Source organism: Mustela nivalis (genome assembly GCF_964662115.1).
Source record: "Mustela nivalis genome assembly, chromosome: 10".
In the NCBI taxonomy this organism is placed as follows: domain Eukaryota; kingdom Metazoa; phylum Chordata; class Mammalia; order Carnivora; family Mustelidae; genus Mustela; species Mustela nivalis.
Window position 1 is genome coordinate 104,408,950 of NC_139029.1, and position 9,881 is coordinate 104,418,830.

The following is a 9,881-nucleotide window of genomic DNA, read 5'->3' on the forward strand; positions in this document are numbered from 1 at the left end:
GAAATCAAGCTTCAGTTCAGTCTCTGCTCCAAACCAACCGCAATTTCAAAACAGTGCAGATTCCGGTAGAGATTGAGAAAGCAAAACTCCTTTGTTTTAACCAGCAGCTAAGACTCCTTTTGCTCAAGTCTTCCAAAGCAGCGATATATTTTATCTTCCATAGGAGTTCCTGAAGGGCAGGACTATTTTAGGGAGACAAATCTTGATCTTGCTATTTTTGTCTCCCCGCCAGAATCTTCCAAAGCAGGGTGCTTGGCCCCAGGAGTCACTTAATGCATGATCTTTTAAAAAAACTCGTAGGACGCCTTGGTGGCTCAGTTGGTTGGGCAGCTGCCTTTGGCTCAGGTCATGATCCCAGCGTCCTGGAATGGAGTCCCGCATCGGGCTCCTTGCTCGGCAGGGAGCCTGCTTCTCCCTCTGCCTCTGCCTGCCATTCTGTCTGCCTGTGCTCGCTCTCTCTCCCTCTCTCTCTCTGATAAATAAATAAAATCTTTAAAAAAAAAAAAAAAGTCTGGTCAGTAGACCATGCGACTCTTGATCTCAATGTTGTGAGTTAAGGATTACTTTAAAACCCAGTCTTAGGGGCGCCTGGGTGGCTCAGTGGGTTAAGCCGCTGCCTTCAGCTCAGGTCATGATCTTAGGGTCCTGGGATCGAGTCCCACATCGGGCTCTCTGCTCGGCAGGGGGCCTGCTTCCTCCTCTCTCTCTCTGCCTGCCTCTCTGCCTACTTGTGATCTCTCTCTGTCAAATAAATAAATAAAATCTTTAAAAAAAAAAAAAAAAAACCCAGTCTTAAAGGGCACCTGAGTGGCTCTGTTGGTCAAATGTTTGACTCTTGGTTTAAGCTCAGGTCTTGATCTCGGGGTTGTGGAATAGAGGCCTGCATCTTATTCCATGCTCAGTGCCTGTTTAAGATTCTCTTCCTCTGCTCCTCCACCGTACCCTTAACTTGCACACACACACATTCTCTCTCTCAAATAAATAAATAAAATCTTTTTTAAAAAAATCTTGAAAAAATAAAATAGAAAATCTGATCTTTATTTTTAAATTCATGGCTCAATGGCCCCTGAGGTGCTTTGGGAATCTAGAGCCCTTGGAGGTGTTGCCATCCCTCATTGTTAGGTCGGTTAGTAATGGTCCTTGAGGGTTTTTCTCTCCAAGGGCATAATCAATTGAGATTCCTACAGGTCTTAGAAGGAGAAAGCTCTGATTTAGTGTTTCCTATGGTCTCCTGACCTCTAGTAATGACTAGGGTGGTCACAGAAAGCCAAAACCAAAGCCTGACTTTGACCTTCTGAGTCCATGAGACCACAGTCAGTAGTTATAGGGCACAAATTAGAAATCATTACAATATCAAATTTTGTTGGTTGGTGCCTGTCACATTATATTTATCAATATTTATGGTTTGTATACCAAGGACATTTATTTGGCAGAACCCTGAGGACCACAATGTTCTTCCTATTGTTTGAAAACAATCAATCTAAGCATCTCTTTGGAGTGTTCAGCTTTTACCTCTTGATATAGAGGCAGTGGGAATGCCCTGCGTTCCTGACTCTGAGCTATTTAGTGGCTCTGAAGAATCACAGTAAGAGGCATGAAAATTGGTTGAATGAAGAACTGCCATCTCCCAGCTGCCTTTCTAAATGGCTCTGGCCGTTGGTTCTCTCCTCACTCTAAAATCACAAGATCTATCTTCTAAGAGACCTGAGCATGTATGAAATCTCCCCAATGTCATGTCCCGCAGAAGGCTCCAGGCATCAGAAATGACTACACACAGAAATTCAAGTTCTGAAGCAATTTAAGCCCACGAAGGTCCTGGCCCAAAGAGGTTTCAGATAATGGGAACCCAGTTAAATGAAAAGTCTCTATGGCCTGCTTGTCTTTTCAGGGGTGCCAAAATCTTAATCTTTTGACTTTCCTGCACTAAATATTTGTGAAATAGAAGTTCCAGGAGATTTTTGGACTTACTGAAGAGGCATATAGACAATCCTAAAACAGCCCATCCCACATAATACAGTTCAGGTCTTATCAAGCCAGATCAAAATGTTACCCAACTTACCTTTTGCAGGCACTCACTCTTCCTTAGTCTTTTAGGCAGGATCAGTGATTATCCTTGAGGTGGTCACAATGAGGCTGGTAACACGGATGTCCGGGGCTATTTGTATAAAAGGAGAAGTGAAGGGAAAATAAATGTGCTCACACTGTGACAACAGGAAGCCCAGTTGATGAGAAGGAGGAAGTGAGGCTCAGCCTGCTCTTTTTAGCCTTAGAGATGTAATCCTTCCCCTGTGGCTTTTTAGACACCTACTCTCATGACCCACCCAAATATGTAAACTTGTTTCTATGAAACACTGGAAAAGTCAAAGACCAAGCTGATCAAGGCACTCATTGGTGAGTCCTGGCGGGTTCTGGGATGATTTGGGCTTTAATTTCTGTCTAGAAAAAGTCAGTGCTTCTCAATCAAGATGGCAACTCAATCCACACTCAATGTGTGGATTGTTCAAGAATAAGTATGCCTGGGTCACCTGGGTGGCTCTGTCAGTTAAGCATCTGCCTTTGGCTCAGGTCATGATCCCACGGTCCTGGGATCGAGCCCCACGCCGGGCTCCCTGCTCAGCAGGGGGGTCTGCTTCTCCGTCTCCCTCTTCCTTGCTTATGCTCTGTCTCTCTCTCAAATAAATGAATGAAGTTTTTTTTTTTTTTTTTTTTTTTTTAGAAGAAGTATGCCTGGCCCTCTGTTCGGCAGATGGAAACTGGAGTAGAACCCAAGAATAATTATTTTTGGAAGTTTACTAGGACTGAGACAGGAATGTCTCTCTCTCTCTCTTTTTTTAAATTAATTTATTTATTTTCAGCATAACAGTATTCATTATTTTTTCACCACACCCAGTGCTCCATGCAATCCATGCCCTCTCTAATACCCACCACCTGGTACCCCAACCTCCCACCCCCCACCGCCACTTCAAACTCCTCAGATTGTTTTTCAGAATCCATAGTCTCTCATGATTCACCTCCCCTTCCAATTTACCCCAACTCCCTTCTCCTCTCTAACTCCCCATGTCCTCCACGCTATTTATTATGCTCCACAAATAAGTGAAACCATATGACAATTGACTCTCTCTGCTTGACTTATTTCACTCAGCATAATCTCTTCCAGTCCTGTCCATGTTGCTACAAAAGTTGGGTATTCATCCTTTCTGATGGAGGCATAAGGAATGTCTCTTAAGCCTCTCGGCCTTCTCCCCACCCTCCCTCCAGCTGCCTTCCAGAAGATCCCTAGTTTCCTGTTGGATTGGGATGCCATTTTCAGACACCTGTGTCTCAGAAGCTGGACTTCCCTTGCATAAGGATATTGCCAAGGGTAAACCCCAAGGCACAATCCAAGGGACACTGGTAGAAATGATTTGTTTAGTAAAGGGAGACCCAGATTTAGAACCTAAACTTCTGAGTTTTGATCCCAGCTTTATGTCTGTTAGCTCTGCGGTCCTGAGCAAATCTCAGCCTTTCAGCTTCAGTTTATTAATGGCAACATCTAATAATAATCCCGCTAGATAGTTACCGTTATTTCCCCATTTATAGATGAGAAAACAGAGGCTCAAAGAAGTTATATATTTAGCACAAGATTATACAGCTAAGAAATAGACGTTGTGGGGGGGGGGGTGCCTGGGTGGCTAAGTGAGCTGTGTGAGCCACTCTTGATTTTGGCTCAGGTCATGATCTCAGAGTCATGGGATTGAGCCCCACATTGGGTTCCATGCTCAATGCAGAGTCTGCTTCTCCCTCTCCCTCTGCATCTGCCCCCTACCCTGGCTTGTGTGCTTCCCCCCCACTCTCTCTTTAAAAATAAATAAATAAAACATTTAAGAAAAAGTTATAACAGTTGGGACTCAAATTCATAGTCACAGAGAATGCTATTTTAAAAACCCTATGACCAGTAGACTTTAAAAATCTTATTTCCAGTATTCTCTCTGCTTTGTCTATGCAGATTTTCTTAGAACGAAACCGTTAAGGGCTAAGTGATAACCCCAACATATCCCGAGTCAGCAGTGAAATGCAGAACCTACCACTGAGCCACAGTTTCGTTTTTTTTTTTTTTTAAATCTGATAAAGGAAGACATGGACATTCTCCCCAGTGATCGACTTAGAAACACGCGTCTGGGAAGGCAAGCTCTCTCTTGTCTTCCTTTACCCTGACACATCCAGATTCTGCAATCACTTCTGACCAGGGCTGGCTTGTGGAGAATGCTGAGTTCAAGGGGAAATGGATCCTGACTGCAGAACGTGTCAGTCCTTAATATTCTCTAAGTGCACAGATTCCTCCAACCTTATGAGATCATGGAACAGCAAGGGTGTGTGTGTGTGTGTGTGTGTGTGTGTGTATGTAGTTTTTCTCAGGGAACAGTTTTTCAGCATCACTGCTCTGTAGGAAATACTGTCATCAATTCTCCTCTCTTCATCTGGTATCAGTCTGAGGAGTTGGTGCCCCTCCCTCAGGGCTGCTGTCACCATGACAGATCCCTGCAGTTGGGGGTCTAAGAAAAGATTTCTTGCCAGGCTCCCATTCTCTATGCCTTCCATTACTATCTCTTTGTGCCCAAGAGTCACAGATCTACGTGTGTAATCCAAGTTCTCATTGAGCTCCACGTATGTGCTTGAAATCCCCTACACGACATTCAGCTTGGGAAGCCAGGCATTCTCCTGCTGAAGCCTCCTCCTCTCCTGTATTCACCATCTCAGGGAAAGGCTCCACTCAGTGCCCTGTTGCCCAAGTCAGGCTTCCTCTTGGACTAGCCTTTTTCCCACATCGTGGCATATGACTGTCCACCAAGTCCTAGAAATTGTATCTTTCCCTCACTATTTCTCCAGTCAGGCAACTTCTGTCCAACTTCAGAGCCATACACTAATCCTTATCTCTCACCTGGTTCACTGCATCCCAGGCTCCTGCAAGATCAGCCTCGGTGTTTTCTCACTCAACCCTGACAAGGAAATCTTTCTAAAAATGATAATTATCAGTCGTTCCCCAGCTTACAGTCCCTCTCTTGTTTCCCCTTAGGTTTTTTATTTGGTTTTGTTTTTGTTAAGTAAGCTCTATACCCAGTGCCCAAGAAGTGTTCCCCTTGGGCCAAAGACTTGTGCTTTCCACATGGAAGTTATGACTGTCTTGTTAGAGTTCTATCTTCTTTGAACTCAAGTGGGGATGGATACATGAGAACCCACCGAGACCATATGACACTGTAGCACAGATGAAATGAGCCCGAGCTCAGAGAGAGCAGAGTGACAGGTCTGTCTGCAAACACCGTCACTCTCTGTGTTGTCTGAAGCAGCTATGAATTCCCCTCCTGAGCCCTCCATCCTGCCTTGACTACATCTACCTTCCCTCCTATCCATCAGCAAAGGACTGCACTGCCCTAGGACAAGAATCAGGATCTCATAGCTCTTTAAGTAGCATCCCCTTTGCTTCTCCTCAGAGTGACAAGAGGCTCCTTTTGCAGGCCAATTCACTACTAAGCCTCAAAGTACAAATATGTCCAAGTGTGGCCATGCTAACTTGGGGTATCCTGTGCCCCACAAGGACAGGTATCCTCGATAAGCCTGGGAATGTCACTGGCAAATGTTGCTTTGAGACCTGACTTACAGATGACAAGTCAGTTATAAAGATTTTGAGGCTTAAAAAAAAAAAATACAGTGCAGGTGGGGCGCCTGGGTGGCTCAGTCAGTTAACTATCTGCCTTCAGCTTGGGTCATGATCCTGGGGTCCTGAGATCGAGTCCTGCATCAGGCTCCCTGCTAAGCTGGGAGTTTGCTTCTACCTCTTCCTCTGCACCTCCTCTCTCTCATGTGCTCTCTCTCTCTCTCACACATAAATGGATAAAATCTTAAAAAAAAAATACTGTGCAGGTAACTGTGACACAAAATCATCTGTAGAAGCTGGTCACCCCAGAAGCTGTGGCTTTCTTTTTTTTTTAAAAGATTTTATTTATTTATTTGACAGACAGAGATCACAAGTAAGCAGAGAGGCAAGCAGAGAGAGAGGAGGAAGCAGGCTCCCTGCTGAGCAGAGAGCCCGATGTGGGGCTCGATCCCAGGACACTGGGATCATGACCGGAGCCAAAGACAGAGGCTCTAACCCACTGAGCCACCCAGGTGCCCCGAAGCTGGGGCTTTCTGTAAATACTCTCTCCTTATGCTCCTCTCCACCAGGGCATACCAAATGTCCTTGACCTTACAGGGCATAAATTAATCCAACTGTGAACTCCCTGATTTTGTGTATCTTTCCATCAGGGAAAGTAAGGGAAGCTAAATTGAAAAGGTCTAGCTAAAAAAAAAAAAAAAAAAAAAAAAAAAAGTTGTGTGTGTGTAATGCATGTGTAAGTATACATATTTAGCAGCAAAACTCTCTTCATTCAAATAAAGCTTAAAATGGAACAGCCATAACTAAGATAGAAGAAAGCAGAACTGCTCAGAGAATGCAGGGGTGGGGCTCATCCTATCCCCCCTTTCGTGACTTCTTGGCTTCTTGGTCCAACCCTACGGATAGAAAAGCCCTGGTCCAGGGGGCCAGGCTCCTGGTTCCCTTGCCAGTGTTGGGGTTTGTTTTTAGTTGTAGGCCCAGGGCTGTGGCCCCTCCAGTCCTTCAGGCCTCACTAGCTTGGAGAAAGTCTCATTATCATGGCTCAGTGGAAATAAGAAGCCAGTTCCACCCCACAGCTCCTCTTCCCTATTTGGGAGGCTGGGAGTTGTGGCTTCCTGCAGAACAGATAATGGGGAAATGTTTTTCTCAGCTGACAGAAATTGCACTGCCACAAATACCCTGAGGCTTTCTTACCAGATTGGAGGTTGTGAACTCGGAGTAGGTACCATGTGGGGCTTGGGGCGGGTGCAGGATGTTACCAGCTCTGTGCCCCATGATACACTACACTCTCTCCTAGCCAAGAATAGCAAAATGGGTTCCCCTTTCTGCACATCCAGAATGCAAGCTGGTGCAGCCACTTTAGAAAACAGTATGGAGATTCCTCAAAAAATTAAAAATAGAGTTACCCTATGACCCTGCAATCTCACTATTGGGGATTTACTTCAAAGATACAGAGGTAGTGAAAAGAAGGGCCATATGTACCCCAATGTTCATAGCAGCAATAGGCACAATTGCCAAACTGTGGAAAGAACCAAGATGCCCTTCAACACATGAATGGATAAAGAAGATATGGTCCATAGATACAATGGAATATTATGCAGCCATCAGAAAGGATGAATACCCAACTTTTGTATCAACATGGACGGGACTGGAGGAGATTATGCTGAGTGAAATAAGTCAAGCAGAGAGAGTCAATTATCATATGGTTTCACTTACTTGTGGAGCATAAGAAATAACATGGAGGACATTAGGAAAGGAAAGGAAAAGTGAATTGGGGGAAATCAGGGGGAGAGATGAAGCATGAGAGACTGTGGACTCCAAGAAACAAACTGAGGGTTTTAGAAGGAAGGGGGTGGGGGGGTGGGTGAGCCTGGTGGTGGGTATTAAGGAGAGCATGTATTGCATGGAACACTGAGTGTGGTGCATAAACAATGAATCTTGGAACACTGCATCAAAAACTAATGATGTATTTTATGGTGACTAACTTAGCACAACTAAAATAAAAAAGAACAGCAAAATCGTAATCTTGCAGGCAATTCTGGCATACCCCAGGGGAGCTCCTTCTCATCTCTGGGCAAGGAGAACAGCCAGAGATGACAGGTGGTGTGGTATAGGGGGGAGAGGCCTGGACACAGAAACAGAAGTGCTGGATTCTAGTCTTTATTCTATAATTACCCAGGGAAAGTCTGCTTAATCCTCTAAGGGCTCACTTCCCAGTCTGTGGAAGAAAATAGACCAGGCAATCCACACCTTCTCTTTGGGTCTTAAGCATTCTGAAAATTTATTACTTTAGAATATCGAAAACAAATTCCTAAAATATAGTTATTTAGTTAGCATCTGGTGTGGAAGGTGGAGCCTTCTAATTCTTATCTAGCATTTGTGTTCTTATTTAGCAGCAGTATGAAAAAAGTACGGCATTTCTGCCCTTACTGGACAAAGGCTAGGATCAGTGAGTTCAGGTAATTTGCCCAAAGCACACTGCTAGAAAGTGGCAGAGCCCAAATGGAAAAACTTGCCCATGACACCAAAGCCTGCTCACCCATTTAGCTATCCAGCTTCTCCCAGAGGTAATCTGACATTCTAAAACTTGCTCCCCTTGGGGATAATTGAAAGCTCACGATGTTTACTTTCACCAGGAATATCGCAAGGTTCTCTCTCAATACTTTCCAGGTTTATAGAAAAGGAGCAAGAAGAGGACAATCCTCCATAAAGCAAAGCCTGAGAGTGTTTTCAGACACCCAGCACAGACTCCTGTGTGCTGTTTCCCTGACAGGGTTTGGAGTAAGCTCCATGAATGGTGCACATAATCTCTAAGTAAAACAAACAAACAAACAAAAAACCACAACAACCACCCAAAATGCTTCAAGAGAAAGGTTTAGACAAGACCTATTTGTATCCTCAGCATTGGGGAGCATAATCCGAGGAACCAGAGGCAGGCAGCATCTCAGTGTGTATTTCTGATGTTAGCTTTTCCACTCTGAAGTCAACTCAGCATTTTAGAGTTGCATAGAGCAAAAAACAAACACATGCCCACTACACCCTATGTTCTAAGTACTAAGAGTGCTTGCCAGCGGGAAGGGGAATGAGTTTGGGCAAGAGCCTGGCAGAGGGCCTGGCAGAAGGAAGTGACCTTGGGAGACAAAGCCCCAGCTCCTGGCTGAGCCTGCCCCTAGGACAGAATGGGAGATGGATGGAGCCCTGCAGATATCGTTGTGGGTTGTGGGTCCTTTGCCTAGCTGCATCTTCCCAAAGCTTCACTTCCCACCGGGAAGCTCTAGAGTGCGAGGGCTTAGAAAATGCTCTGTCTACACAAAATCTACTTCTGAGAAGGAAACCAAAGCTCCAAAAGCTCCAAATTATTTTTTTTCCTCCAAATTCTTGATGGATAACTTATACCTTGTGACTAGAGCTATTATTATTTTTAAGTTTATTTTTGGAGTAGTTTAAGGTTCTTGACAAAATGGAGTGAAAAGTACAGAGAACTCATATATATCCCCTGGCTGCTGTGAAAATTAGAAGAAAACCTTGTTTAGAATGGAGTCAGGAGGCCAGCAGGGGGAGCTCTCACACCCTACCACTACTTGTCAATTGCAGCCCCAACAGGAAGAGTTGGATACTTGGGCTTGGATATTTTTTTACTATACAGGCAGAAAAAAAAAAAAAAATACAGATGTAGTGAAAAGAAGGGCCATCTGTACCCCGATGTTTATAGCAGCAATGGCCACGGTCGCCAAACTGTGGAAAGAACCAAGATGCCCTTCAACAGACGAGTGGATAAGGAAGTTGTGGTCCATATACACTATGGAGTATTATGTCTCCATCAGAAAGGATGAATACCCAACTTTTGTAGCAACATGGACAGGACTGGAAGAGATTATGCTGAGTGAAATAAGTCAAGCAGAGAGAGTCAATTGTCATATGGTTTCACTTATTTGTGGAGCATAACAAATAGCATGGAGGACATGGGGAGTTAGAGAGGAGAAGGGAGTTGGGGGAAATTGGAAGGGGAGGTGAACCATGAGAGCCTATGGACTCTGAAAAACAATCTGAGGGTTTTGAAGGGGTTGGGGGTGGGAGGTCGGGGTACCAGTTGGTGGGTATTAGAGAGGGCATGGATTGCATGGAGCACTGGGTGTGGTGCAAAAATAATGAATACTGTTATGCTGAAAATAAAAAAGAAATTTAAAAAAATAAATAAAAAAGAAAAAAAATAAAATAAATTAAGATAAGTTAAAAAAAATAAAAAAGG

The 9,881-nt window shown here is 44.3% G+C and overlaps 1 protein-coding gene across 3 annotated transcripts in view; it reads right to left on the reverse strand.

The window, feature by feature from the left end:
• CD53 (CD53 molecule) overlaps nt 1-2,269 on the reverse strand; it is a 27,844-nt gene extending 25,575 nt beyond the window's left edge. The window contains exon 1 of one of the 3 annotated variants that reach the window (XM_082687470.1): nt 2,060-2,269. The gene's annotated coding sequence lies outside the window, so the exon portion shown is untranslated. The remainder of the gene's footprint in view (nt 1-2,059) is intronic. The other 2 variants (XM_082687471.1, XM_082687469.1) reach the window with 2 other exon arrangements.
• Nucleotides 2,270-9,881: the final 7,612 nt, after the last annotated feature.